The sequence below is a fragment of the Ipomoea nil genome, unplaced genomic scaffold, assembly GCF_001879475.1.
Source record: "Ipomoea nil cultivar Tokyo-kokei standard unplaced genomic scaffold, Asagao_1.1 scaffold1043, whole genome shotgun sequence".
Taxonomy (NCBI): Eukaryota; Viridiplantae; Streptophyta; class Magnoliopsida; order Solanales; family Convolvulaceae; genus Ipomoea; species Ipomoea nil.
The window spans coordinates 12,959,943-12,967,578 of record NW_017617471.1 but is presented as its reverse complement, the minus strand read 5'-3'; positions in this window follow the sequence as shown (position 1 = coordinate 12,967,578).

The window sequence follows — 7,636 nt, the reverse complement described above, 5'->3', positions numbered from 1 at the left end:
TGTTCCCCCGACCCCCGTGGTGTCCTAACTGACTCCTCCTATCGTGCCTACGTCTAGTTTGATGTTCGGGTACCATTCGTAGGTCGAATGAGTCTTGTATATTGCATGCTAGTTGAATTGGTATCCCGTTGACCTAGGTATAAGAAGTATGAACCCCTTAGGAGTATTCCTAGTTGTGGATGACCACGCATAGGTTTCGTTATACGATGTCTCCCCCTTCACAGTGTGCTAATGTGGGCTGCATGTACTTGCTATGTGTTATGTGTGCATGTACCCCAATTTGGTTGCGATCAAATTGGCTATATGGGCAGTTGGATGGGTTGAGAACCATCCCAACTGTTAACCAGGCTGGTAAAGACCGGTCAGGTATATAAATATTATATAGGACTGAGGTCCACTATACGGGCGGTTGAATGGGTTGAGAACCATCCCAACTGTTAACCAGGCTGGTAAAGACCGGTCGGGTATATAAATATTATATAGGACTGAGGTCCACTATACGGGCAGTTGAATGGGTTGAGAACCATCCCAACTGTTAACCAGGCTGGTAGAGACCGGTCAGGTATATAAATATTATATAGGACAGAGGTCCACTATACGGGCAGTTGAATGGGTTGAGAACCATCCCAACTGTTAACCAGGCTGGTAAAGACCGGTCAGGTATATAAATATTATATAGAGCTGCGGTTCATCGGTCGGTTACGATCGACCCCTCCGTGTTGTGAGACGGGGCAGGGTGCTGCGGGGCCATGTCAGAGCTATATGCGCTGACCCTCATGTATGGGCATGCGATTGGTCCTGTGGCGCCAACAAAGTGTGCTATGTGATGAGTTGAGAAGGATTGATGTTCTGACTGTTATGGAAACGTGACCATAGGATTCTTGCTAGTAGACTATACATGTTTAGTTATGATTGTTGGTTGTGTTTATCTATAACTGTGCCCTATGTTGAAGAATTATATATACCTGGTTATGACTATGGATTGTGTGTACCCCTATTTGTCGAGTCGGTTCCCTGATTTGAAAGCTAGAGTCTCTTAGGATATATCTTCGTGCTTCGAAATGACTTTTCGTATATCTATGTATATATCTATATGTATTGTATTTCAACGCGTTGGAGTGGGTTACCAGCATCTCTCGCTGAACAGATATATTTGGCTTTCAGGCACAGAAGAATAAGTCACAGGAGCGCGCTAGGGCTTGGAGCATAGAAGTAGATAGTTTCCCTTTCGGCCTGCGTGCCATGTTATGTATTTGCTTTTTTAGGATATTAGTTAGTTGGCCTGTGCACCTGAGTTCTCTAGCTCAGGTGTGGCATAGCACCCCGTACTCTTTAGTTACGTTTCTGGGAATTAATGAGATTTCACCTTTATTTTATAAGTTTTAAATGTCTTGAAAATCTGGGGTGTTATAGTTGGTATCAGAGCCTAAGTTTGACCCTAGGATAAGACTCTTAAGATCGGACTTTAAGACATTAGGCTTGAACTCTAGGTATTTAGGAACATAGGATTCAAGAATCTTAGGACGCACAGTGAGATTGTGAAACCTACACATAACCTCCCCTCCCTTTACTCCTCCCTTACCTGAAGAAAACCTTCCCCCGCTTATCATGAAGGACACCAAGCCCCAATTTAATGTTCTTATAAACATTGACCCAGGAAGACGACAGCATGGCACCCAGCAGAAGACAATCAAGGACTCCAGAACCCGCCGCACACGACCCCCTAACCCAAACACTACAACAACTAACACAAGTCGCCCAAGCACTAAGCGACGTGGCTCTCCGCAACAACAGGCCCCCACCACCTCCATCGAACGCGAATGCAGACTTCGCCCGACAAGTCTCTAACCATCGACCACCCACGTTCTCAGGAGAAGAGGATCCCGTAATCCTGGAGGAATGGATCCGAACCCTCGACAAAATTCTCGGGTTAGTAGAATGCCCAGAAGAACGCCGCGTGGAGATAGCCTCGTTCTACTTCGGACACGAGGCCGACCTTTGGTGGATCCACGAGGGTCCCACTTACCAACAAGAACCGGGGTTCAACTGGGAACACCTCAAAACGCGACTACGAGAGCGATTCTATGTAACACACGTAAAAGCGTCCATGTACGAAGAGTTTCTCCATTTGAAACAAGGGGCAACTACCGTCATGGAATACCACAAACCGTTCCTTGAACTAGCACGCTTCGCACCCGAACTAGTCCCCACCGAGGTAACCAAAATAGAGAGGTTCGTATCGGGCCTCAACTTTGAAGCCCGAAAAGCACTAGTGGTAAGCAGACCCCGGACTCTCAACGAGGCTTACTCCAATGCCGCTAATCTCTACCGAATCCAACTACTCCAACGCGGGGTTCAGGAACAAATGCGAAAAAGGAACATCGGAGGAGGGGCGCCACCGGTAAAAAGGGCACGAAACGACACCCACACAAGACCGAGTAACCTGGCCAACCAGAGGCCACCCCCGGGAAACAACGACCCTAGCGCCCAAGGCTTTCCTTGCCCGAGATGCAACAAGAACCATAGAGGCAAGGATTGCATGGGCAATCCCTTACGATGCTTCAACTGCGGAGAGGGAGGACACAAGGCCTTCCAGTGCACCCAACCCCAAAGACCACGCACCACCACCACGAGTCAACACGGGGGCACCGCTCATCACGGGAACTACGGCGCTCCCGGAAAAATATACGTCATGAGCCGCACCCAAGCTGAACTTGGGAACGAGGGCAACCACGAGGAAGGGAACCTAACCCCAGAAAACGAGGACCATACAAACCCCGCAGAAGAAAATCAAGAGGACGAGTTCTGTCTAGGGTAGTTCGGCAATTTCCTTGTAAACACCTACGTAGTAGAATTACTTACTTAGCTTAATTACTTCGGAAATATTATAAATAAAAGATTAGTTCGAAATTCGGTCCTACTTACATGGGTAGAACTAAAACTATACAAACTAGCCAAGCCCTCACCACTAGAAGACAAAAGAAGGGAAAAAAAAAAAAAAAAAAAAAACAAGGACCATGCCATCAAGAAGACTAATGCTACCACTAGGAATAGAACCTTAGACCTCCCACTTAAGTGACTAAGACTCTAACCACTAGCCCATAAGTGTTTCTTGAAACCCCAAGGGAACACTCTCTTCTTAAACCCCCACAAATCCCTAAAACCCACAAAAATCCCTAAATCAAAAACCCTTATTCTTCTTCCCCTCCTTCCACACTCCCTCACCCTCACCCCTCCTCTCCATCTCAACTCGCCCCCCCCCCCCCAAAAGACACCACCCAGCAAACCGACGAGCCACCGCCACTAAGCCGGACCACCAATAGCCACCTCGTCGACGCTCGCCGTACACCGCCGTCGACAACCCGGAAGCAACCCGCCACTCCACCACCACCCGTCGCTCACCCGAACACCGCCCAGCTGCAACCCACTGCCGCTGCCCAACGTCACCACCACGCCATCGCTCTCTCGTCGCACCTACGCCGGAATCCGCCTAGCCGCCGTCTCCCTCGCAAACACCGCGCCACCGGGAACCTCGCCGGAACACGTGCCGGAACTCCACCGCCGGCTCACCGAAAAACCACCGGAAAGTTCACCAGATAATTTCACCACCAAGAAAAGCCCCACAATGCCGAAAAAGCCCCTCGGAACCCGCACCCCGGAATGGAGCAACGCCGATTACACCGTGATCGGAGGTAAAGCCCTTGAACCCGACCAATTTTCTCCGGAATTGGTTGATATGCTTAGACACCAAGGGCTTTTGGATACGTATCTCACCATCAAGGGGGATACGTAACCCGAATTGGTAAAAGAATTCTACCAACACCTTGTAGCCACCAAACGAGGTGACAAACTAGAAATCACCACCAAAGTCCGCGGCAAGGAAATAATACTTTCCGAAGGCCGTTTGGCCAAGCTCTTGAAATTGACCACCACAGGTGTGTCAAACTACGACCGAAAGGGGTGGATTAATACCCAAAACACGGGGTACAAGGACTATCTCGGGTATCTACTCGGGAAAGAAGAAGGATTGACCTTGGCCACACGACCGAATAGGAAGTGGCTATCGGCGGAGCAAAAGATATTGGTTATGATTGTGACCGATAGCCTCTTGCCCACAAACAATAAGAGCAAGGACGTGGGAAGCTTAGAGTGCGCCTTTGCCTACCTCTTGAAACATAAAATCAAGTTCAACTTGCCGGCCCTCATGCTACAACACATGGAGTTTTGCAAAACCAACAATCGACTTAGCCTACCCTACGAGATGATCCTAAGTTGGATCATGGAAAAGAAGGGGGTAGACCTAAGCCACACCGAGGTTAAAACCGTAAACGGCATGGTCTTTAACACCCAAAACCTCCGCCGCAACGATATCTACTACACCGAAGGGGGACTTTACCTCACCCTCGAAGAAATTTGCCTTAAACCCGAGGAGGAGCGAAGGGAATTGGTCGACCGATTGGACATCTCCAACAAAAAGCTCAAATGAGCGATGCAAGATTGTGGAGGTTTGGAGGGAAATGAGGAACATGAGGAGGGTGACGAGCCTAACCCATCGGTACACCCACGATCAGGAGAGAACCCAAGGGAACCAAACGAGGGCTCGGTCAATGAGCGCATACTCGCACAACTCAACCGGCAGAACCAAATCATGGAGGAAGGGTTCTCATCTTTGATCCGTACGACACGCGCACTAGATCAAAGGGTGGCAGCAATCGAGGCCACCCTGGGTACTCGCGGGGCGTCCAGCTCAGGAGCAGGATACCGAGGTAAACCCAAAACTTTCCTATCACAACACCACCAGAAGTCCAGTCTACCCCAGCTAAGACAAAACGTGGGGCCACATTCCTAACCAGGAGGCCAAGCTACGGGATGTTGATAGGCATATTTTACACTCATATTTTAGGTACATCTTTATAATATTTTTGCATTAGTTATTTATAATTATATAATAATTATTTTTTTTAGAGCTTAATATTTAATTAGTTAAATAAATGTTTTATTAAATGCCTAGTTAGTAATTTGAGTATTATTTTAAATCCATTATTCTTTAGTCCAATTTATAACATAAAGACAAGGCAAATAAAACATTATACTTAAGTTTTGTTTTTTAATCTCCTTCGTACAGAACATTGGCGCAGCAGTAGCAATAGGACTTTGTCAATTTGAGAGTTATTCCGGCGGCAATTCCGGATGACTTCATCGCTCGGCGCAAAAAGAGGAAATGGATGGTGCTGGTGGATTTGTGTTTATTTTTAGAATGCTATAAATAGTAGTAGTTTCCATTTGTAAATCATTCATTCTTTGTTCATTCTTCCCCTCTCGATTATTCTGTAAAGCTGTTATCAATGTTCATTCATTGCTAATTTCTTTAGCTTGGTTTAGTGAATTGAAGCCCCGGAATTGATTATGCTGTAAGATTATTTATTTATTTTTATTATATAATTTTTATGCATTTGGGTATTAAATATTCTTCTAAGTTATTTGAATAGTTGTATCATTTAATTGCTAGGGAGGCCTACTAGTTATTTAATTGATATAATTATTTGCTATATTAGATAATGTTGTGCTACAAATTATTCTAATGTTCAGTAGCAACTGGGTTAATTATTGACGGCTTAGTGATAATTGGACTCGGGTAGAATATTTTCCTAAGTTAAATGCAACCGCTTGTGCTTGTGTTATTTAGTTTGTCGGTTTTCCTAGTTCCTATTGCTGCTATTAAATTAAATCTATAGCGCTTGTCTTAGGTTATTTAGTAGTTAGGGGTAATTAAATCGCGTGTGCTTTAGTTACCTATAACTAAGGGAAAATGGAAATGAAATAATTTCACGACAAATATTCAATTGCATATTAATTACTTTACTAATCAATGATCAGTGTTAAATTCCGGTGGTGGATCTTTACTGACCAAGGTTTCGTATTATAAGTGTTTTCGATATATTATTTTCACTGTTTATCATTCGATTAAATTTCTCGTTTATTTAATTTCTCTTTTATTTAATATTTATTCTCGATATATTCCAAACCCCCCATCGTTTCCTTAAGCACAAAGGTTAAACTAGTTACTCCTCGTGGGATCGATCCTTACTCCCGCTACTACGTTTGTAAGGTTTTAATTTGGGAGCTTACGACAGCTCACCAGATGTTTAGGGGTGAAGGAATGGATTGACACACCGGGCTTCGGGGACGAAGCCCCTTGTAAGGGGGGGGGGGGAGGGGGAGAGTGTAACACCCCGTGTAACGACCCCTAAAACCGATTTATCATTTATCCAATTGCCCAAGAGAAAGAATAATTAATTACGGAAAAAGGCCCACCATGGTCCGTGGGCCCTCATCTCTAATCCCAACCCCTAATTCTAAAAGGATTAGATCCTAATTAAGACCCTTCGATATATAAATAGGGAACCGAGAAGGCACCTAGAACCCCCACCACAATAATCTCTCACCACACCAAGAATTCCAAGAATTCCCCTAGGAGAAATCAAGAAAGAAGAAAGCTTAAAGAAAGACCCTTCATAGCCAAGGAATTAATTAAGGCTAAGAGGTAACCCATGTCTCAACAAAACCTATTTTCATAGCTATGATCTCTCTCTTAGGCATCCTCCTATATTCTTGTGTCTTGATGAATTGTTGTGATATTGATGATGTGATCTTGATGATTGGTGATATGATTTTATCTTGATAATCTTGATGATGATGAGGGTTTCTTGATGATTGTGTGATGTTCTTGATGAATCTTGATATTTCTTGGTATTAAAAGATGGGTTACGTTCTTGATTATTTAATTGTGATTAGAGCCCTAGGATGTATTGTGAAACTCGTGTGGCGTTATTCTTGATATATTGGGTGGGAATTTGCATGTTTGGGTGTTAATTATGTTTAGGAAGAATGTTAGGATATGTGTCGTATGTTTCTTGCTTTTGATCCGTTAATTGTCTACGTGTTGTTGTCAATTGCGTTTGAAAGTGTCTAAGCATGGTTTCGGGTTCCACAGAGGTTCCCGGGGCGTTTTTGGTGAAAGTGAGTCAGTGGGGGGTAGGTGGGGGTAGGAGACCCGCCACCTACCCGCGGCCAAGAAGGGCAACTCCGGCAGCGGGCAGCCGGCGGGCGGGCAGCTGCCCGCCAGGCACCCGCTGCCCGGAACAGTACACGCCGGCGGGCAGCCCGCTGGAAAATACCCCAACCCGGGATTTCGGCTTCCCCGTTTGATGTTCTCCCGACCCCCGTGGTGTCCTAACTGACCCCTCCTATCGTGCCTACGTCTAGTTTGATGTTCGGGTACCATTCGTAGGTCGAATGAGTCTTGTATATTGCATGCTAGTTGAATTGGTATCCCGTTGACCTAGGTATAAGAAGTATGAACCCCTTAGGAGTATTCCTAGCTGTGGATGACCACGCATAGGTTTCGTTATACGATGTCTCCCCCTTCACAGTGTGCTAATGTGGGCTGCATGTACTTGCTATGTGTTATGTGTGCATGTACCCCAATTTGGTTGCGATCAAATTGGCTATACGGGCAGTTGGATGGGTTGAGAACCATCCCAACTGTTATCCAGGCTGGTAAAGACCGGTAAGGTATATAAATATTATATAGGACTGAGGTCCACTATACGGGCGGTTGAATGGGTTGAGAACC